Below are 23,770 nucleotides of genomic sequence, written 5' to 3'. Positions count from 1 at the left end.
ACCTTGTTGCCTCCATCGGGCTGCTCCTTCCCCTGCCGCGACACTTTCTTCCCCCTCCCCACACGGGGCACTATCTTAAAAGGGGCTTGCTTTTCCCAGGATGAGGCAAACCAACCCACCTGCCCCCCAAAACATTTAACGCATGGGGGAGGAGGGAAAACAACCCCCTGAAAGGGGTAACGGTAAAAGGTCTTCTCCAGCCGCACCCTCCTCCTTGCCAAGCCAGCAGAGCTTACCCACCTATTTCCTCTGGCAGTGGGGCTGGGTGGGGGGCGGGCCAAGGAAGAGAAGCAGAGTGGTGCTGCTGGCGATGGTGGTCGGTCTTTGTTTGCTTGTTTGTCTGCTTTTGGCAGGAATCCTGGTGCCCCACAGGAGGGGAGGAGAGAAACCGGCTCGTTCTCCCCCCCCCCCAGATTAGGGCTCCAGCAGTAGCTGGAAGTAGTCCCTTCCCTGCCTATTTCTCTTCCCTCTCCTCCCCTCCTGGGGGGGGCACCCAGACTCCCACCAGGCAGGAGCCCTTAGCCGCCCCCACGCAGCAGCACTTGGGTCTTCCCCACCCCCGGGCTGGCCAGAAGGGCAGGGCGGTGAGCCCTCCTGGTGCGCAGCATTGCCTTCCTTGGAAACGTCTGGCGGGCCGAGGGGAAGGGGGAAGCCAAGGGCAGCTGGGTGGGGGCGGCTAAGGGCTCCTACCTGGTGGGAGTCTGGGTGCCTCAAGGGAGGGGAGGAGAGAAACGGGCAGTCCAAGACAAGCCAACAAAGGGAAAAGGAAGTGGGGCTCAGGCAGCAGGGGATGCTTTCCCTGCTGTAGGAGGAGGCAAGGGAAAGAGCGACGGAGCTGCTGCTGCTGCTGCAAGGGTGGGAGCAAGGCTCTGATGGGAAGCCCCGGAAGGTGAGCCACACTAGGGGGATGTGGCGGCAGCGGCCACAAGGAAGCTGCCCTCCTGGAGCCTTGGAAGCAGACAAGCACCAGCACCCTGTGCGGCCCAGCCTGGCCCACCTTTCCTGCCTGGGAAAAGTCAGCCGGGCAGGAAAAAAGCAGGAATGCGCCCGCGTGCTCAACCATCCCCCCCGCCACTCGCCCTGGGTGGGCCAGCCCCAAGCCTGGTGGCTGGCCATTGGTGCTTCCCAGGTGGCCTGCCCCGCGGCAGCTTCCCCATAGGGAAGGGGCACTGAAGGAACAGTTAGGAGCGTGACACCCCCCTCCCCGGGGCAGCGGGGGGGGGCGGAAACGTGTGTCCACAGCCCGGTTCCGGCAAGCCCACGGACCAGCACTGGGCCACGGACCGGGGGGTTGGGGAACTCTGCCCTGCAGGAAGGGGTGGGTGGGTGGAGGGATTTCCTCCCTCCCTCTGTGTTTATATATGTGTTAGTTGTGGGGGAGCTTCCTGCTGTCATTGAGGGGCAAACTGGCCTTGGGGATGTGATGGGCAGCCTTCGTCCACCTCCTTCCTCCTTGTTTGGCCAGAAGAACCGCTGTTTTCCTCTGGCCGGGGTTTTCTGCACCCCCAGGTGGGTCCTGCTCGGGGTAGATCAGGAGCCCATCAAAGCACCACCTGCAACCCTCCGGGTAAAACAGTTTTAATCTATTCTCGCCCCCTCTGACTTTACTACCCTGTATGGGGTCCCACCTCTCAATTCATTCTCATGCTCCTGAATTTTCTGATTCCTTGCCTCCCCCGCCCCAACACCCTCCCTCCCTCTCCTCCGTTCCTATGGCCGCCATTGTGAGAGGAAGGATAGCAGCTGCTTCCGGAGGCTGGGCTGCCTGTGCGCATGTGCCCGCCCTTCCACTGAGAGGGGGACTCACGCATGTGCAGTGAGACTTTCTCCAAATAATTTTTTTAAAAAAACCAAATTAGAAAAACGTTTTTTGAGAGGCAGTCCAGAACTGTCTCTGTGCACGTAGCTCAGCTGAGAGGTGGGACCCTGTGTGCAGACAGCCCAACCTCCAAGAACCGGCTGGGCTACCTCTGAAAATTTGTATTATTTTTTAATTTATTTTTTCCTTTTTCCTTTTCTTTTTCCTTTCTTTTTTTTTAAAACATTTTATTGGTTTTCCGGTCTATCTACATTGTTTTGTGCTTATCAGACATCGTGTTACATATTTTGCTTACAATTATTTGTTTTTTTACATCTCAGTATTTTCCTGGTTGTCCCCCCCAATTCCAAACATCTTTCAAGCATTCAAACCATTCACATACAGATTTTAGTACACAATATGACGACTATCATAATATTACTCTCATATTATATAAAATTCTTCTAATAATTTTTCTATTAACAGTCTTCTAGTAACATTTTTATTAAAGGTGGTTCCAGATCCATAACACAGCTTTATATCTAATTTAGTTTACCTAAAATAAAAAATCACCGTATTACATCTTTACTCTAATTAGGCCTCCCTTATTTCAATTTAATTCTCTTTTTTAATATGCAGAATATACCCTTTTACAAATCCAAATGGTGAATATAAACCTGTTTTCAATATTAAGGGGCCCTTCCTTGTTTTCCCTTTTTTCATCTTTCTAGGTAATTCCCTCTCTAATTTCTTTCTCACTTAATATTACTGTGTTTTCAAGTTTTCTGTCATCCTTCATGTCCTCTGAAGCCATTTTATAGGTCTGATCTATGCCCACCAACTCTCTATGCACCCAGTCCATCCTCAGTGAGTCCTCCAGGCATCTTCTGGTTAATTTTGCTGTCTTTTCCCCCTTGTCCCATCCTGGCACTCCTCCCTGATCCAAGACCGGTGCCTCTCTTGGAACAATTTCCTCAAGCTGCTGTTTTAATTGGGATGCCTCATCTGAGATATTCCCATCTCCTTCCTTGCCACTCCCTGCTGCCTGCAGACCACAATCCATCTGATGTTGATTAGCTAAATTTGCTTCTTCATAGTGAGATTTCACAGTGTCCAATATTCTTTCAAGTGCAAGTTTTATTTCGTTCCAGAATTCTCCTTGTGCCATTGCAATATTGTATCCACGGCTGATGGCCTTAAAAGTCCACTTTAGGGTTAATTTCCCATCCAAGCTCAGAGAAAGTCAAAAGGGAACAACAGCCAAGTAGTCAAGGTCACAGCTCCTGGGCTCCACGCCAAGAGATTCCAAATAGTCAAAATAAAATTCAGATTATCAAATATAGGTTGTAGGAAAATTTCTCAAGCTTCACAGCATCAAACTGTAATATTCTCAAAGTATATTTTAAAGTTATTTCCTTTCCATCAGCTATCCCTCTCACCAGATCTTCTGCCGCTTTTTAGTTTCTGAGGGACAGCTTTTCTTTTTCCATATACTGTATAGGAATTTTTCAGGGGTACAAGCAATTAGTTATAAAAGTCTCACCCGATGGTAAACCGCGATGTCAAAAGGCTGGTTCTTGCTTCTTTGGCCGGCTGCCAGCGATTTGCAAGCAAGCCGAAGCTGCTTGTTCCTGCCCGTTCGCTGATTTAGGGAGTTTCCTGGATCAAACGGGGTGGCCGCCGCCCCCCGCGATCGACAGGCTTCCCCCCCAGTTCACCACCCCTCCAGGGTGGTTCCGACACCCTACGGTGTCCCGAACAAGGTCAGGATTCAGCCCAGGGGACAGAGCTCTGTCCTCCTGTTGCTGTCTCATCGCGACGTCAAGCCGGAAGTCCTTTTTCTTTTTTTTTTGAAAGGCAGCCTGGACAGCTCGTGCAAACAATTCAACCCATTTTTGCATGGGATGATCAGGGACAGATCCTGCCCCTCTTCTGTATGGCAGCCTTTCAAGTCTTTGAAAAGTGCTATCATTTCAGCCCACAGTTTTCTTTTCTCAAGGCTAAACATGCCCAGTTCTTTCCGTCTTTTCTCTTGAGGCTTGATCTGTCCTCTGATCATCCTTGTCGCCCTCCTCTGAACTTTTCCCAATTTGTCAGTGTGACAAACCCAGACCTACTGGGATATGGCACACAGTTACACTAAGCTGCCACCAACCATTCCCTTTAAGAAGTCACACAGACCAGGGATGGATTTTTAAACAATAAAAAGAATAAGGTTTATTTTAAATACAAACAGGGTAAATAAAACAATCAGGTGAATAAAATAAAGTAACGTGGCTTATTCTCACACACACAAGCATACAGTCTGGTTCACCTAGAACCTTTAACTTAAAGCACAGACCCTGAACCCATCAGTTCTGGCTAACCAACAGACCCCTGAACCTTTCAGGCTGGTACTCTGACACACAGTAGTACCCTGTCAGACACCCAGACTCCCACAACAGCTTCTTCTTCCCCAGCTGCTGCTTCGTCCCAACCCAGTGTCTCACAGTCTGTCTCAGCATCTCTCTAGTGTGAGTCTTCCACCACACAGGCATCACATATTTATACAGTACAGCCCCTCCTCCTGATGTCCCGCCTTCCACTCCCCATAGGATGGAACTTTCCCTCCAAACCCATGACAGACAGGTAACATCAGTGCTGTTATGTAACACCTCCCCTCTTTAAAAGTTGTTTTGTAGGGGGAAAGCTAAAAGTGCTTTTCACCAAAAAAACAACCTGCATAAAATACACAACAACATTTATACATACCATATAATACTTACATATACTTACACTCCAAGTTAACCATAGCAAATATGCATTTAAACATTTTACCATATACAGTACATCAATTTACCTTTATTAATACCAACCAAATTCAAAACCAGGTACATTTTAACTTTTTGTTTTCATTATATACATATAGTCCATGTTCTTTCGCCGTCTTCAGTCTTCAGGTCTTCTTGATAAGGCGTCAGCAACACAGTTCACTGACCCTCTGACCACCTTCACTTCAAAGTCATAGTCCTGTAAGTTCAAAGCCCACCTCATAAGTTTGCTATTGTGGGTTTTCATTGTCTTTAACCATTGCAATGGTGAATGGTCAGTGCACAGAATAAAATGTCTTCCCCAGATGTAAGGCTTGGCCTTCTGGATCGCGTAGACTATGGCCAAACACTCCTTCTCCACGGTTGCCAAATGTCTCTCACCTTGTTGAAGTTTCCTACTCAGGTAGGACACCGGATGTTGGTCACCATTCTCATCCTCCTGGCACAGAACTGCTCCTACCCCGCTGTTAGACGCGTCGGTGTAGATGATAAACTCCCGGTCGAAGTCTGGAGCACGCAGGACAGGATAGTTGATTAACGCCTCCTTCAACCTCTGGAACGCCGCCTCACAGTCGCTGGTCCACGGGATGCGGTCATCAGCCTTCTTCCTCGTCAGATCGGTCAGCGGAGCCGCAATCTCGCTAAACCTCGGGATGAACTTTCTGTAGTAGCCCACCAACCCAAGAAATGATTTGACTTTTTTCTTGGTGTTGGGTCTAGGCCAATCACGAACAGCTTCTATTTTGGCCTCCAGGGGTTTTATCACTCCTCCCCCTACCATGTGACCCAAGTATTTTATTTCTGGGCTACCCAGCTGACACTTGCTGGCCTTTACTGTTAGCCCTGCTGCACTTAACCTCTGCAGCACTAACTCCAGGTGTATCAGGTGATCTTCCCAGGTATTACTGAAGATCCCTATGTCGTCAATGTAGGCCACTGTAAAGTCACTGAGCCCTGCCAAGGTCTGGTCCATCAGCCTTTGGAATGTGGCTGGTGCATTTCTGAGACCAAAGCTCAGGACTCGAAACTCATAGAGACCAAAAGGGCTGCAAAAGGCAGTTTTTTCTTGATCCCTGGGATCAATTCTTAATTGCCAATATCCCTTTACCAGGTCCAATGATGAGATGAACCGACAACCCCCTATGGTTTCAATCAGGTTGTCTAGCCTGGGCATTGGGTAGGCATCAGGAGTGGTTACACGGTTTAATTTCCTGTAATCAACACAAAACCTAATGCTCCCATCAGGCTTGTCCACAAGGACTATCGGAGAGGACCAAGGACTAGAAGAGGGGACGATTATGTTCTCCCTCAGCATTTCGTCCAACTCCTTCCGCACCTTGTCCCTATAGGGTCCCGTTACTCGGTATGGGGATACTGCCTGCGGGGGTGCATCCCCTGTGTGGATCCGATGCATCACTCCCTTCACTATCCCCGGCTTGTTGGAAAACACCTGTTGATATTTATTAAGCAGCATTTTTAGTTCTTGCTGCTGGTCTTGGGTGAGTGCAGGACTGATCTTTACCTCCTCTGGGTTGTATTTTACTTCCCCTCTACCCTCCCAGAAGGGTAATTCCGCTTCCTCACTCTCAGCTGCTTTTATCGCGAATAAAACCCTCTGTTCCCCTCTGTAGTAGGGTTTTAGGGCATTCACATGAACCACCCTCCTTGCTTGGTTCTCCTCCTGCTCTATTAGGTAGTTCAGGTCTGACATCTTGGAAATGACCCTATATGGTCCTGCCCATTTGAGCTGCAGTTTATTCTCTCTGCAGGGCCTAAGCCAAAGCACTTCCTCCCCTGGGTCAAAGTGCCTCTCTCTAGCTTTGTGGTCATACCATGTTTTCTGTCTGACCTTCTGAGCTTGCAGGTTTTCTGCTGCCAGCTCTAGATTTCTCCTTAGGTCATTCATCAAGGTGTCTATGTAAGTCACAACGTCTTGTGGGTCATCCTGGGTGATCTGCTCCCAATTTTGTTTGATCAAATCAAGGGGCCCTTTCACCCGTCTCCCAAATAGAAGTTCAAATGGACTAAACCCGGTACTGGCTTGTGGCACTGATCGATAAGCAAACAAAAGGGATTGCAGCTTCTGGTCCCAATTGTTTGGATTCTCTGCCAAGTAAGCCCTAATCATGCGCATTAGAGTCCCATTGAACTTCTCAGTTAACCCATTACTTTCAGGATGATAGGCAGTGGTTTCCTTGTGCTTAATTCCACAGATCTGCCATAAGCGTTTCATGAGCTTTGATGTGAACGATGCTCCCAAATCTGTGATTATCTCTGAGGCAAATCCCATCCTGGACATATACCCCACCAAAGCATCGGCCACTGTGTTAGTCTCAATGTTAGTCAAGGGTATGGCTTCAGGATACCTTGTGGCATGGTCCACAATTGTTAGGATGAACCTGTTCCCCCTCTTTGTGGCCTTGGGCAAAGGTCCCACAATATCCACCCCTATGCATTTGAACGGAGTGTCAATCACAGGCAAAGGGCACAACTTTGCTTTGGTCCTGTCGCGGTTATTCCCCTGCCTTTGACACACATCACATTGTTTACAGAACTCCCTGATCTGCTTCCCTATGTCAGGCCAGTAGAAATTCTGTGTGATTCTCTGCTGTGTTTTGTTCACTCCTAAGTGTGCAGCAAACATGTCAGAGTGCCCCCTTTGTAAGATCATAGGGCGATACTTTTCAGGTACCACCAGCTGACTTCTGATCCCATCTCCCCCTTTTGAGATATTCCTCAGGGTTTCTCTATATAAAATCCCCTTTTTCTCCAGAAATCTCACTGGGGTTTCAGGTGTTAGCTGGGCGTCAGTCACCTGTTCAAAACACTTTTGGAGAGTGGCGTCTGCCTTTTGCTCCTGTCCAAATCTGCTGTCTGTGGTTAAGGTTTCCACCACAGCTTCTGAACTCCCCCCACCTGCTTCCGTCTCTGGCTCATCATTACCCCCCTGAACTGTCCCTGTGGTGGCTTGTGAGCGTGTAATCACTAGCACCCGTTTCACATGTTCAGCCAGGTCATTTCCCACGAGCACGGCTGCTGGCAGAGTCGATGAAATTGCTATCCGCCAATCTCCCCTCCAGCCTTGAAAGTTGACAGGTACCTCTGCTACTGGCAGAGAGATTACCTGCCCCTCAATACCTGCTACCTTTATGCTCTCATTTGGGATTATAAACTCCCGGGGAATAATATCTGGATGGCACAGGGTTACCTGGGAACAAGTGTCCCGCAGCCCCCTACACTGACGGTCAAGTATTCCTACGTCCACCCCGGCTGTCTCAAACAACTGAGAATCTGTTTTTATCAGCAAGCAGCGCTTTACCTCCACAAGAGGACCATTTTCCTCAGCCTGATCAGCAGAGGTAGCTGTTCCAGACTGAGTAGTCATGGCAACCGGCTCCCTCTGTGACACTGAGCCTTGCTCTTGCTGGACACAGAACACAGCTTTTGGCTTGGTCCCACTAGAATTCTGAGGCACCATTCCTTTTAGCTGCTTCAATTTCTCACACTCTGAGATCAGATGACCCTTTCCCTGACAGAAATAGCATTTTCTGGTGTATTTTGATTCTCTCTCCTCTTGTTTGGGTTTTCCCTCCAAATTCTGAGGGCTTGGTTTCATGCCTGAGGGCTTCCCTTCACCATGGGCCCCTCCCCCTTGCTGGCTTTTCCCTGGTCCCTGAGAGTACTTGCTGTAGGTTTCTTTGGGTTTACCTACAGATTTCCCCTCACCCAAGGGCTTTCTTATTTGGGAGATAAAATCCGCGATCTCTGCGGCTGCTGCCACAGATTTCGGTTTCCTTTCCCTCACCTGGAATTTCAATTCCCCATGCAGGACTGAATAGAACTGTTCCAGGGCTATCAAGTCTTTAAGCTGTTCATAGGTCTCTGTTCCCTCCTGCGACAGCCATTTCTCAAGCAGCCTCACCAATTGGGCCCCCACTTGGGTAAAAGTCTGTTCTGGCTTCTTGGTGAGGGACCTGAACCTTTGTCTCAGCTGCTCTGCATTTATCCCATGTCTTGCAAACACCAGTTTTTTAAACTCTGCAAAATCTTTCATCAATTCCTCAGGCATCTCGGCATAAACCTCAGCCAGGCTACCACTGATTAAAGACCGCATGATGGTCATCTTCTCAGTTTCCCTCACTGAGAAGTCCACAAACGCTCTTTCCACTAAGGAAAAGAACACCTCAGGACAATCTCCCTTGTGGTACACAGGGAATTTCTTCAGGTCAGCCTTAGACAGTTGGCCTCCCTCAGAATCCCTATTATTATTATTGTTCTGGTTCATCATTTCCAGTTTTCTTAACTCATACGCCATCCTTTCTTTTTCCAGAGCAATTTTCTCTCTCTCCATTCTTTCTTCCCTCTCCATTCTCTCTCTCTCTCTCTCTAATTCAAATTGCCTTTGTTTCTCCCTTTCCTCTCTTCCTTCTCTCTCTAATCTTTCCTCCATTTCCCTCACCCTCAGTTCATGCTGTTGGGCTAGGAGTATTTTTCTGAGTTCTGGGTCCTGCTCTCCTGTGCTGTCACCTTGCACTGAGCCAAATTCATCCTCAGAACCTTGGTCAATCTGGGGGTCTTTCACCTCACTCATGTCTGCTACTTGGCTTCGAGTCAAGGGCATACCCCCCCTCAGAACAGGCTGCTTTAAAAAGTCAAGCCTCAAAATAAAACGACCACTTTTTTCCTTTTACCTCAGAACCAGCTCTCCCTAGAGATTGCTGCTGTTCTTCAGCACTAAAGTTGCAACAGTATCGAGTCAGAGCCTACCCCCCTCTGCTGGGCCTCTCAGCTGGCAAGCTAGCTCACTGTTGCTACGCAGATTTGCCTAAGCTTTTCCCGCCAAAACTAGGCTGCCTCAGAGCACCTTAATCTAAGTCTCCCCAGTTGGCACGTTCTTCTACTAGTGCACCTCCCCGTGAGGTACACCTAGAAGATTACCTACGCGCCTCAGACTGTCCCTGACTAGACCCCCCTTGCTCTGGGCACACTTGCCAAGGCTTTGCTGGACCGCTGGACAACTGGACCAGTCGTATCCCACACGCTGGACACCAATCAATGTGACAAACCCAGACCTACTGGGATATGGCACACAGTTACACTAAGCTGCCACCAACCATTCCCTTTAAGAAGTCACACAGACCAGGGATGGATTTTTAAACAATAAAAAGAATAAGGTTTATTTTAAATACAAACAGGGTAAATAAAACAATCAGGTGAATAAAATAAAGTAACGTGGCTTATTCTCACACACACAAGCATACAGTCTGGTTCACCTAGAACCTTTAACTTAAAGCACAGACCCTGAACCCATCAGTTCTGGCTAACCAACAGACCCCTGAACCTTTCAGGCTGGTACTCTGACACACAGTAGTACCCTGTCAGACACCCAGACTCCCACAACAGCTTCTTCTTCCCCAGCTGCTGCTTCGTCCCAACCCAGTGTCTCACAGTCTGTCTCAGCATCTCTCTAGTGTGAGTCTTCCACCACACAGGCATCACATATTTATACAGTACAGCCCCTCCTCCTGATGTCCCGCCTTCCACTCCCCATAGGATGGAACTTTCCCTCCAAACCCATGACAGACAGGTAACATCAGTGCTGTTATGTAACAGTCAGCATCCTTCTTGAAGTGTGGTGTCCAGACCTGGACACAATACTCAAGGCGACGCCAAAACTGTGCTGAATTGAGGACTAGCACCTTGCAGGATTTCGAAAACTATACTTCTGTTAATGCAGCGGAAAAATAACTGTGGCAGTGACAGCCACCAATGGTGCGGAGGCGATCGCTGGAGGGGAGAAGATCTGCGGCTAGCGACGAACGCCCTCCCCTCCCTCCCTGGAGACGAACCTGGCCGCGCTGGAGAGATCTTGGCCCTGGGTGGCAGGCGCTGCGGACGGACGCCTCTGCGGGCGAGCGTGGAGCACAGGACGCCGGGTTTGCCTGCGGAGAGGTGGTGAGCAGCGGCCTGGAAGTGATTGGGGGTTCCCCGCTTGTCTGGGAGGAGTTCTCCTCCGGTGGAGTTGGTGGAGGAGCGGAGCGTCTTTTGGAGATTGGGGACCTTGGAGGTGCGGCTGGACGGACTGTTGGGGCTGGGGGCAGCCGAGAGGGTGCAAGATCCTGCAAGAACCAGCGGGAGCTGAGAGGCTGCCGGAGCGTGGAAACGCGGGCGCCATGTTGGAGATTCCCCTCCCAGCTCTTTCTTCCCTTGCCTGCTTCTCTGCCTCCGTCTGCTTGCTGCCATTCGATCTCCCCCCAACTGGATTCCTAAGGGGGGAAATGGCAGGGTCCAAGCTTTTTCCAGCCTGCTTGTCAGCGCTTGTGACCCTGCTCAGTGACAATATCGAGACCCCTGAGCCGGTTACTGTGATCCGGGACTCCTGCTTTGTTAACGAAACGCCACTGACTCTGGTATCATCGAAAGGGACAAAATCAATCGGCAGAGAAAAACAGTTTTTGGATTTATGTGGGGGATAACCTTTGGGGGAATACTGTAGCTACTTAGTTATTATACTGTGATTTTTTTTCTTTTTCTTTATTTTATTTTATTTAAATGTTTCTTTATTTGATACTATTATTCTTAGTTAGATTAATTTTGTTTATTTTATAATTGTATAAGTTATTTACTTTGGGTTAATTTGATTGTTTGTACTTAGTTGTTTTTTCTTTTTCCCCTCCTTTTTTCTCTTTATTTTTTTTTCCCCCCTTCTGATATGGTATGGAAGGCCTGCCCTCCCAGCGAGGGGCCCCAGAATATTTCTGTGATTACGGGTAGGGGGAAATATGGCGTTGGCTCCGTCCCTGCTCGTGTTAGAAGAACTAGGGACAGATGTTTGAAGGCTGTTCCTTGTTCTGAGACAGAGACCAGCCCCCAGCATCGAGGTAACCAGACCAGCCAGCCTTCCACTCTACGCCTGGTGTTGTTGAACGCCAGGTCTGTATCCAATAAGGCCCAGGTAATTCAAGACCTTATCCTGGAGGAGGATGCAGACCTGGCTTGCATAACCGAAACTTGGATTGGCGGAGAGGGGGGTCCCCCTCTAGCTCTCATCTGTCCGCCCGGTTATGCTGTCCAACACCAGGGTAGACTGGAGGGTCGGGGGGGGAATAGCCATTGTCCATAAATCAAGCTTGGAGGTCACTAGGCGCTCATCGGTGATAAAGCCGGGTCTTGAGGCCCTCCATGTGTCTATCTGGGCCAGGGATGGTATTGGGATCTTGCTGGGCTACCGTGCTCCCCACGACCCAGCCACCTCCCTACCGGAGCTGGTGGACTTCGTCTCCATGGCACTGTTGGGTTCCCCGAACCTATTGGTTCTGGGGGATTTCAACGTGCACACGGGGGCGGGGACCTCTGGTCCAGCTCTTGAGTTCCTGGAGACCATGGCCTTCTTGAACATGTCCCAACATGTCAATGGCCCCACTCACGTGGGGGGTCATACACTTGACCTGGTTTTTTCTACCAATGGGAGTGAGAGTGGTCCGATGGTGACTGACCTTGAGTCGGTACCCTTGTCATGGTCGGATCACCACCTAATAAAGTGTACCATTAAAATGGATCGCCCCCCCTGCAGGGAGCAGGGATCTATTGTTATGGTCCGCCCTTGAAGGCTACTGGATCCGGTTGGATTCCAGGATGCCATGAGAGGTGTTATGGCTGACCTGGCTGGCGCTCCTGTCGAGGCTCTGGTAGATGGCTGGTTTGCTGCCGCGACTAGGGCTGTTGACATGATCGCACCTAAACGCCCTCTCCGCCACAGAGACCGCCCGGCCCCTTGGTTTAACCGGGACCTCCGGGCAAGGAAGCGGGTCAGGAGACGGCTAGAGCGCAAATGGAGAAAGGTCCCGACGGATTTTAACAGGATAGCTGTCAGGGTCGCTACTAACCTTTATCTTGCTAAGGTAAAGGCTGCTAGTAGATCATACCTCGCTAACCGGATAAGCGAGGCATCCAACCAGCAGGCGGAGTTATTCCGTATAGTACGCGACCTTTCTGGAATTGGTCCGGGCGATGGGCCTCTCCCTAGTTTTTCGCCGGACCAATTTGCAGCATTTTTTAAATCAAAAGTGGAGGCCATCCGCCGGGACCTCTCCCCTTTTTTGAATACAGTGAGTCGAGCTGAGATGTCCAGCGCTCCGTCTTGTCCGGTGATTTTGGACACCTTTCAGCCTGTTACGCCTGACACTGTTTCCATGGCGCTTGACCGCTGTCGTGCCACCACCTCCTCTTTGGACCCTTGTCCGGCCTGGCTAATCAAAGCAGCCAGGCCGCTAACAACGGAATGGGCCACGGCTATAATAAATGGGTCTCTCCTTGAGGGCAGATTTCCATCTGCCCTGAAGGACACACTCATTAGGCCCATCAGGAAGAAACCTAGCTTGGCGGCGGACGAAATTGGCAATTACAGGCCCGTCGCCAATGTTTCTTTCCTTAGCAAGGTAGTCGAGAGGGTGGTGGCCGACCAGCTTCAGGCGCTCCTGGATGAAACAGATGCCCTGGATCCATTCCAGTCGGGCTTCAGGCCGCGCCACGGCACAGAAACGGCTTTGGTCGCCCTGTGTGATGACCTATTGAGTACCTGTTGGTACTCCTCGACATCTCAGCGTCCTTTGATACCATTGACCACGGTATCCTCCTGGGGAGGCTCTCCGAGTTGGGAATAGGTGGCCTGGCATTGTCCTGGCTCTGTTCCTTCTTGGAGTACCGTCCCCAGAGAGTCCAGCTTGGGGAGAGAGTCTCGGCCCCGTGGAGCCTCAATTGTGGGGTTCCACAGGGGTCGATTATCTCCCCAATGCTATTTAACATCTATATGAGGCCGCTGGGTGGGGTCATCAGGGGGTGTGGTGCTTCGTGTCACCAGTATGCAGACGACACGCAGCTCTACATCTCCTTTTTGCCAACTGCAGGAGAAGCCGTCCTGTGCCTTCAGCGCTGCCTGGGGACTATACTGGAATGGATGCAGGAGAACGGGCTTAGGCTGAACCCGGACAAGACGGAAGTACTGAGGGTCGGCCCTCCCACAGTCGGGGTTCTGGGAAACTCCCTCTCTTTTGGGGGGGTGACTCTCCCTGCAAAGGATGGGGTACGCAGCTTGGGGATCCATCTGGACCCGGTGCTCTCCATGGAGTCACAGGTGGCGTCAGTGGTCCGCACCGCCTTTTTTCACCTCAGGCGGATAGCCCAGCTGCGGCCCTACCTGGACGTGGGGGCGCTCACCATCTTAGTACACGCGCTCGTAATCTCAAGATTAGACCACTGTAATGCGCTCTACGTGGGGCTTCCTTTGAGGTTGCTGCGGAAATTACAGGTGGTGCAGAATGCGGCGGCCAGATTACTCAGTGGAGTGAAAAAATTCCAACATATTTCGCCCACTCTGGCTGCATTGCACTGGCTGCCCATCAGGTTCCGCATCGACTTCAAAGTGTTAACGCTTACGTATAAAGCCCTAAACGGTTTAGGGCCTCGATACCTGGCGGAACGCCTATTCCCACCAAGTTCTACCCAGATCACACGGGTGAGCCAGGAGGTGAGGCTGAGGAGCTTAACGCCGAGGGAGGCCCGAAAAGAGAAAACAAGAAATAGGGCCTTCTCGGCGGTGGCTCCTCGCTTGTGGAATAATTTACCTCCTGGTATTCGCGGAGCTTCCTCGCTGGGTACCTTTAAGAACCTATTAAAGACCTGGTTGTTTCGGCAGGCCTTCTCACCAGATTACTTTTGATTTTCTTTTCTCCTTTATTGTTTCTTTACTTTAATTGTTTTGTAATTTGTTGTTTTATTTTATTGTATTTTATCTTTGTTGTCGGCCGCCTAGAGTAGTCCATTGTGACTAGATAGGCGGGATATAAATTAAATAAAATAAAATAAATAATAAATAAATAAATTTTACAAACAACTGGGAGAGAACAAACTTTTCTGTCTGTTAACAACATACAGCCAAATAGTGCTTTTTTACTTTGTATATATTTATTTTTAATGTTCATATACTTTTGCTTGTTTGTTGTGCGTTTTTTGGACTCTTTAGCCCTGTTCTGAAGGCTGTTCTTCCTAACATTTCGCCGGTCTCTGTGGCCGGCATCTTCAGAGTACAGGAGTCAGAATTGCACCAGAGCAAAGAGTTTTGATTCCTGTCCTCTGAAGATGCCGGCCACAGAGACTTGCGAAACATTAGGAAGATCAGTCTTTAGAACATGGCCAAAGAGCCCAAAAAACCCACAACAACTACCAACAACTGCGTGGCCTGGTTGGGCTCAGGCCATGGACCAGCACTGGGCCGAGAACCGGGGGTTGATGACCTCTTCTTTAGTGGACCATGTGGATGGCATACCACATGATCTTCTGATTAGCAAGTTAACTAGGTGTAGCCTGGATAGAACAAGTGTCAGGTGGATACACAGTTGGCTACAGAATCGTACTCAGAGGATGATGAGTAATAGCTCCTTCTCTAACTGGGAGGAGGTCACAAGAGAGGCTCCCCAGAGATCACTCCTGGGCCTGGTGCTCTTCAACATTTTAATAAATGACGTGGAATGGGGATGCAGGGAATGATAAACAAATTTACAGATATCACAAAATTGGGTGGAATAGCCAATACTCTTACATTCAAAATGAACTTCTCCCGAGTTTAGCAAGCTTCTATTATCAGACTCACACACAGTCCGACAAACAAAACAACAATCACAGAGTCTCAAACTGTCCTGTAGTTGTCCTTGAAGCCCATCTTATGATCTTTCCATTAACCCCTTGATACTCCTTAGTCCAATTAACCACGCCAGCTCCTTCTTTCTTTTCCAGAAAACCACCAGATTCTGTTATTAACAGTTCACAGAGTCCAGGAAAAGGCAAAGAGAAACATGTCCCAGCCAAACTGCATTCACCAAACTCAAGTCTCTAAAATCCTGTCCGATGGTGTTACCGTCTGGGATTCTTTTCCAGAAACATAAGATTTATTTTTCCGTCTCACTCTCTCGGCTTTGAAACCAGCCTGCTATATTAAGAGTTCACTTGGGGAGGAGAGTTAGTTTCACTTTTGAAGAAATAATTGTGCCACGGTTCTACTTGATTTTGAATTTGCTGGGTTAAAAGTTGATTTTTATATTATATTGGAGGGAGATCTAAGGGGAGGTTTATGATTAGGGGTTTGGATTGTTGATAAAATTGTGGAAGGATATCTAAGGGGCGATCATTGTGGTTAAGGGCATAGTATCACTTATACCAACCCCACTCATTGGAAAGCCTGAGATGGCCTCCAAAAATTTAAGACAACAAATGGAGACTTGGTCTGTTCAATCCCAAAGTTTTGGAACAATGGTACAAGAAATAGAAAAGGAATGGCAGATTACTATGCAAAAGACAATAATAACAGGGCTTCAGAAAGTGAATGAAGGTCTTAGCAAAATAGAAGATCTGATGAAGGTGACGAAAGAGGGGACATTAGATGCCAAACTTAAATGAAGCTGTACAAACTTTAGAACCGTCTTTATTAGGCATGACACCAGGTAACATAAATGGGATAGAGAGTTATCCAGTGACCTACGCGGCTTTCAAAATTAAAAAGAATGTTAAAAATCTCAAGAAAGCAGAGATACTGAAACAAGAGAAATTGTGAATATATGGGAAGTGACAAAAATGGATATTCTGTCAGATGGGCTGAAAGACTGTTCAATTCAAAAGGAAACTGAACAATGGGATGTATTGATAAATGGCTGCAGTTACCATATAGTATTGGAGTAACATAGCATTAAACTAAAATTAAATGATAAGATGAAAGCAGGAGGGTAATCAAACTGTGAAAAAGCAAAAAGGAGAAGTGCAAAGGAGAAGTGCAAAGTACTGCACATCAGAAGAAGAAACCAATTAAACAGTTACAAGATGGGGGAAAACTAGCTCAGCAAAACTACGAATAAGAAGGCTATGGGAATTGTCGTAGATCACAAGCTAAATATCGTGTCACCAGTATGCTGGTGACACACAGCTCTACATCTCCTTTTCATCTACCTCAGTGGATGCCGTTCTGTCCTTTCAGCGCTGCCTGGAGACTACTGGAGTGGATGCAGTCGAACGGGTTGAGGCTGAACCCGGACAAGACGGAGGTCTTGAGGGTGAGTGGTCCTTCCATCAGTGGTATAGGTAACTCCCTTTCTTTTGGGGGGACTACCCTTGCCGCAAAGAATGAAGTCTGCAGCTTGGGGATACATCTGGACCTGGTGCTTACCATGGAAACCCAGGTGGCATCCGTGGTCCACTCCACCTATTTTTATCTATGGCGGATTGCCCAGCTGCGACCATATCTTGATGGGGGGCCCTCACTACTCTAATCCATGCGCTCGTAATCTTGAGATTAGACCATTGTAACACACTCTACGTGGGGCTGCCTTTGAGACTGACGCGGAAACTTCAGATGGTCCAGAATGCGGCAGCCAAGCTTCTTAGTGGGGTGAGAAAACACCAGCATATCTCCCCCACTCTGGCTGCTTTGCACTGGTTGCCCATCCATTTCCGCATTGACTTCAAAGTGCTAATGATCACTTAGAAAGCCCTAAACGGTTTGGGACCTCAATATTTGGGGGAGCAATGAGCAGCGAGAACAGGGGAAATTCCAGGGCTCTGGATTCCCCTGGGTTTACTCCGAGTCAGAGGACCCCCCCGGAGAAGGGGGGCAAGTTCCCACAGGAGAGTGGGACTTAGCAAGTGGGGGCTTTGGAACCACCGAATCTTAGATGGCAGCCTGTTTTTTGGAAGAGTTCCCTTCCTACATGCAATCTGTCTCGTGAAGTCACCATGATGGTGAGTTAGCTGCTTGGAGAGGGGAGATATTGAGATTTATTATCTGACTGCAAAACAGAGATTAACGATCTGCTGCCAAGCCACAGCAAGTAAAAGATCAAATTTGCTCTGTGAAAGCTGACGAAAAGGAATGATCTCAAGCGGCATAACTTTGTTAATGCCTGAGAAACTGTAACATTTGAGTTTTTTTACTGTGTCACAGCTCGGAAACAAAACCAATTCTGCTCTTTTTTCTCTCTTAACCTTCTCCTCCAGAGAAACTGGCTTTCCATAAATACATAAAGTCAGGACTTAAGAATTCTAAATAACTGCATATCTAACCTAAGTGACTCTGTATCTGGCTACAAGGTGAATTGTAAATCATGGGGTCCCCCCTCATAAGACTTTAAGTGCGGACTAGCTAATAAATCATGTGGGTAATCTGAGTAATTAACCTGCTGTCTGCTATGGCCATGGAAGGAGGGAAAGACCCATCATCGCAACCCACAATGGATTATATCAAGGGACCTCTTCAAGAATGTCAATCTTACATAATCATTTTAAGGCGCAACTAGAGGAGATCAGAACAGACTTGAAGATGACTTTTTCTGCTCTGCACAAAAAGATTGAAAGCAAAGATAAACAATTGAGCCCAATTTTTAATGAACAGCCTTTAATGTCAGAGAGGGAAATTGCTTCAAAGCAGCTCAGATCAATCATGGAACAGCCACCGTCATCAGAGTGAGAGGAGAAGACGACTCCTTTTCTTCAAAGGATGACCAAAAAAGACAAAAGGGGGGATGGGAGGATGTATCTCAAGACTGTTCCGAAAAGAAAGAATGTAAAGGGGGAGAAATGGGCAAAACTGAGGGCAGAAATTTACAATCAGAGATCACACACTATGTTGCTCCAAAATCAAACTGCTGACTACATGGGCATGAAATTAGTCAACCGTATAGAAAATGTCTTAAAGAAATATTATAGATGGCATTTCAAAACTGGAAAAAAAGAATGAATAAAGGAGGCAAGAGGCTAATTTTGGTTTGTTAACACTGGAACTGAATATACAAAGCAATATGATTCATATACTATAAGCAAATTCGGCCAGAGATGAAATTTAACGTTAGACAAGCACATGTAACCTATGAATTTTAGAAATCATGATGAACAATAATAGTGGATACTTTGTTTGTGAGGCACATATATTGAGACATTAAATATGTGTGATTATAATAGTGACAATGTTGACAAGATTAGAGAGGCCAATACCGGTTTGATGACACTGGAGTTGATAAATGAAAATTAGAAAGGAGGAAGTTACTTGCTGAATAAATAATAGAAATCAATTGGTTTTAGTGTATATATATATATATATATATATATATATATATATATATATATATATATATATATATATATATATATATATATATATATATATATATATATATAAAGCAACATGACTAATATACTATAAGCAAATTTGGCCTGACATGGAATTTAAGGTTTAGATAAGAGTTGTGACTTATGAAATTCAGAAATGATGATGATTAATAATTATAGTTTTCTATATATAAGAATGGAGATTATCGAGGAATGAATAGGCCTGTGTGGATATTATGGTGGATAAGTAATTTTAAAGAGGAAATGAGGAATGTTTATGATGAGAGTTGGATGGAAATGCAGATGAGAGAACTTACAAAATTTATTATTAATTTAGGATGTTAGATACTTAATCAGATATACAAATAGGGATGTGGAATATAACATGTGCAGATGCACATGGATATATTATTTCTGTAGTCAGAATTTATATAATAGATAAGCTGGTATGGGATATACCTCCCTGCCTGTATGTTTTGTTAGTCTTTTATGTTTTGTTAGTTTTATGTGTTAATTGTCTTGTAGGTACAGTGGTGCCTCGCTTAACGGGTGCCCCATTTAATGACGAATCTGCATAGTGATGCAGATTTTGCAATCGCAAAAGTGATCGCATTGCGATGTTCCCTATGTGGAAAAATCTCTTAGCGATTTTTCCCCATAGGCCCCATTTTTCCCCAGCTGACCGGTGGGGGCTTTGGAAGGACTGTGGGGGAGCCCTCCCCGGTGGTCCTTCCGAAGCACCTGCCCAGCTGGGCGGAAATGCCGGCGGGGCTTTGGGAGGACCGCAGGGGAACCCTCCCCCGCAGTCCTCCCAAAGGCCCCATTTTCACACAGCTGATCAGCGGTTCCAAAATGGCCGCTGGATGAAGAAAATGGCCACCCACAGTGTTTTCACGCCTATCCCTCGCTTACCGAGGTGGCGAAAATGGCAGCCCTATGGAGGATTCCCACTTAGCGGTGAGTTTTGTCCCCATAGGAACGCATTAAATGGAGTTTAATGAATTCCAATGGGGTTTTTCATTTCGGATAGTGAATTTGACCCAACTCTGGGAGGCAGTGGAAGACAGGAGGGCCTGACGTGCTCTGGTCCATAGGATCATGAAGAGTCGGACACGACTAAACAACGACAACAAAGTCCTTAAGCCTCAGCAATGCATAACATCCATGCCACGGACAAGCCTGACCATTAAAGAACTCTTTACTGTGTACTTTGAAAGTACTTAAACATGGGCTTTGTGAGTCTTCATGTGAAGGAGGAGTGTGCCAGTGAGCCATCCATGATAATAGAGGCTATAGAAGGAGGAGAGGATAAGGGGAGCGAGGAAGAGATGGTGACTAAAGAAGTGACAGTTACGAAGGAGGCGGGGGAAGTTGAATTAAAAGAGGTGGAAAACGTGAAGATTTGTCTAGTGGAAGAGGACCCAAGAGGAAAGAAGGTGGAGCAAGAGGTGACAGTGTGGGAAGAGGATATGTGAGGAAGGGGTGCATTGGTTCAGTTCAGTGCTACAGGTGTATGAGAGAAAGAGGAGGCATGAAGGAGAGAGGCTGAGTATGTAAAGACTCGAGACTGCTGAGGGATTTCCCCAATGTGAAAGTGGACTGTTGCCAGAGCCGAAGTTGTAGGGAGACAAGGCGGCCCAGTTCAAGACCCAAGAATGGACTGTGATCATGGCACCGCAAAAGTTAGAATTGCAAAGAGAGACTGAGATAGCCCACAACTGTTTCTATGACAGACCGGACGAGCGAGGCTGGGTGAGGCGCTCCTGTTGCGGGATGATTTGTGTCCTGAGAAGTACTTCTCCCCAAAGACCGACATACAGGGAATGGTGTGGGTGAACGGCCCATTGAGTCTGTGGGAGTTTTGGTTCATCTCGTTATGGCCTGTTGCCAGAGTTGAGAGTCTTTGATCCTATGAGTAATGGGCTGGAAGAGATTGGTGATAATGAAAGTGACAGTTTAAAGGTTATTAAGACGTCTCCCGTTTTATTTCCCACCGAAAATGAGGAGTTGCCCAAAGAGAACTCTGAAGATTTTATAATTAATGGTTTTTGTGGGTTTTTCGGGCCCTTTGGCCGTGTTCTGAAAATAATGTTATAATTATTTTTTTTAAGAAAATAAAGATTCATAGAAAGTTTGTTTGCAAAGGCATAGCATAAAACATATCCAAAGATTCCAATAGTTAAATAAAGCTGGTATTTCTCATTAAAATATAAAACACTAAATTCTAAGCTAAGTATCTTCTAAGAAGGGCTATTCACCTCTTTCTGTCTCTATATTCTGTAAGCATTCTCTCACATAGCACTTTCCATTCTGAAACTCCCCTCTCCAAACTTGCAAAGCTAAGAGAAACTACAACCCATCATCCATCTTTTTCTACATCACTTAGCCCTCCTTCTTCTTAACACTTCATACCTTTAAACCAGGGGTCAGGGAACTTTTTTACCTTTTATCCCCCAATAATTTATATACAGTGGTGCCTCGCTTAACGAGCGCCTCGCTGAATGATAAATCCACATAACGCTGGCTTTTTCTGAAAAATTTGCCACCTCGGTTTAATGATGTTTCCTATGGGGGATTTCCGCTTAGCGATTTCGGGACCATGCTTCACATAATGATTGCATTTTGGGTCCCCTGTTTCGCTTAACGATGTTTTAAAAAGAGCGGGAAAGGTGGCTGTTTGTCAATGCTAATTTGTTGTTTTCCTTGAAATTCTAACTGCCTGTACCCAGGATGCATTGCGCCTGTGCAGGGAAGGTATAAACCCCCTTCCCCATGCATCCTGGGTTTACTTTTCAACGTGCAGTTCCAAGGTTGGCTTTGTCACTTTGGTCTGTCTTGTGGGTGCAACCTGTGCTGGAGAACTTCAAAAGGTAAGCTTGCATTTCTTCTCCTGGGTGGGTGGTGGGTTTTATTGCAAAACTCAGATGTTTTTTGCAAGAGGGAATTTGGGTCTGGCTGGCTCTGGCTTTGGTTATGGGTTTTTTTTTTCATTGGGGAAATTGCAGGGGTTTTTTTTAGTGGGGGTTTGTGTGGATTGTGAGAGATTTGGATCCCCAAGTTAAAACCTGAGTTTAAAATTTTTTTCCTGTCCTGCCATGCTGCTTCTTGGTGGTGGTGGTGGGTTGGTGTGGAAAGCTGCTAAACCCTCACTGGAAATGGTTTTTTCATGGTGTTCTCTGCATGCCTGCATCTGGGATTTGGATCCCCAAGTTAAAACCTGAGTTTAATTTTTTTTTCCTGTCCTGCCATGCTGCTTCTTGGTGTGGGTGGTGGTGGTGTGGAAAGCTGCTATACCCTCACTGGAAATGGTTTTTCATGGTGTTCTCTGCATGCCTGCATCTGGGATTTGGATCCCCAAGTTAAAACCTGAGTTTAAAATTTGACTTTCTTCTGACTCTTTTGAAATTAGTTGTTGAATTTTAAAGTTTTAAAGTTTTAAATGCTTGGATTCGTTAGTGCACCTTGTAAAACCTTTGCAAACTTAATTTGGCTTTGTTCTGAGTCTTCGTTAATTTTTGGTGCATTTTTTTCTCCCCCATTGAAATGCATTGAAGCCTACTCAATGCATTTGAATGGGGGATACATTGTTTCACTTAGCGATGTTTCCTATGGCAATTTTCGCTTAAGGACGTTAATCCGTTCCAATTGGAACGGATTATCCAGTTTTCAATGCATCTCTATGGGAAAACGCGTTTCACTTAGCGATGTTTCTACATAGCGATTTTTTTGGAACCAATTAAAATCGTTAAGTGAGGCACCACTGTGGTAAAAAAATTGAAACGCTGGAATCCAGACTTCACGCTTTGATTTCTCAACCATGTTGTTATGTGCTCTAAATAACGGGTGCCTCTGTCGCTTATTCAGTCAACTTTTATCCACATAAGGAACCATAGAGTTTTTCTGTTGTTTCCTTGGGATCTTTCCTCTACCCTAGCAGAGATTTATCCAATTCAGGTACCAGTATGCAGACAAACAATGAAAAGAGAGTTCATTAAGGTAAAGAAAAAATTGTATTGTAGCAGTAGTCATACAGACAGAGTTGTCTTAGTTCAGTCCATTGGTCATACACAATAAAGCATTCAATATCAGTCCATTTCCCATAACACATATCCAGAGTCCATAGCAATATCCAGCATTGTAAATCTGTCCTGCAGAGTAGTGCCTTCATCTCTCCTCGTTCAACCCAAAAAAAGTGCTCAGGGGCTCTTAATTTTATTGCCCCTAGTGGCCAATCAGAGATTAGCTTCTCCAGGGTTCTTCTCCAGCATTATTGTTTCCACAGCTGGGTTAAATCAAACTGGTCAGCTAGTTACTTGCACAGCTGAAGTAATTAATCAGACTCTTTCTTACAAACTTTTTACGAACTTTGATTATCAATTCTTAAAGGGCTGTTGTTAGCCGCCCAGAGTGGTCGATTGACCAGATGGGTGGGATATAAATAGAATAAATAAACTAAAATAAATAAAATGAATATTGTAAGCCTGTCAGCTCAGACTGAAGCTGTTCCCACATTCTTTGTTTTTCAAAGGTTTCCTTTTTGTATGAGTTCTTGGATGAATAAAAAGATGACTGCTTTTATGGAAAGTCCTCCTACATTCCGTGTATTTCTATGGCCTCTTCCCTGTATGATGTCTTTGATATCTACAGGTCAGACCTTCATTAGGATACCCGACTCCACAGGAATCCTACAGAAATTTACAGACCTCCTAGGCAAGGAGATTCTACAATTCCAGCTGTCACCACTGGAAGACAACTGACCCACCGGGGTCCTGCCAAAAGCCCTCTCTGAGAGGTTGGTCCATCTCTCCCTTTCTCTCTTCAGCTAGCGTGCCTCTCTCCTCCCTGATCTTTCTCCTCCCCCTTCCAACCTCTTTCTCTCCCCAATAGGAGGGTTTCTCCGGTCTTACTTCTCTCTGTCTCCTTTCTGCCTCTTATGAGGTATCATCAAGTTCTCCCACTGTTTGGTCCAGGGATTCTCCATTCATATCCACTCCCAGCCTTGTGGTAATATCCTAAT

At 46.8% G+C, this 23,770-nt stretch overlaps 2 protein-coding genes across 2 annotated transcripts in view; both read left to right on the top strand.

The window, feature by feature from the left end:
* The window catches only part of LOC144584975 (uncharacterized), a 618,887-nt gene that overhangs the window by 159,993 nt on the left and 435,124 nt on the right, over positions 1–23,770 (top strand). The window lies entirely within an intron of this gene.
* LOC144584983 (uncharacterized) overlaps positions 1–23,770 on the top strand; it is a 392,659-nt gene that overhangs the window by 28,019 nt on the left and 340,870 nt on the right. The window lies entirely within an intron of this gene.

This window comes from Pogona vitticeps, chromosome W (assembly GCF_051106095.1).
Source record: "Pogona vitticeps strain Pit_001003342236 chromosome W, PviZW2.1, whole genome shotgun sequence".
NCBI lineage: Eukaryota > Metazoa > Chordata > Lepidosauria > Squamata > Agamidae > Pogona > Pogona vitticeps.
Note: the sequence above shows the minus strand (reverse complement) of the source record. Positions and strands in the feature narration are given on the sequence as shown.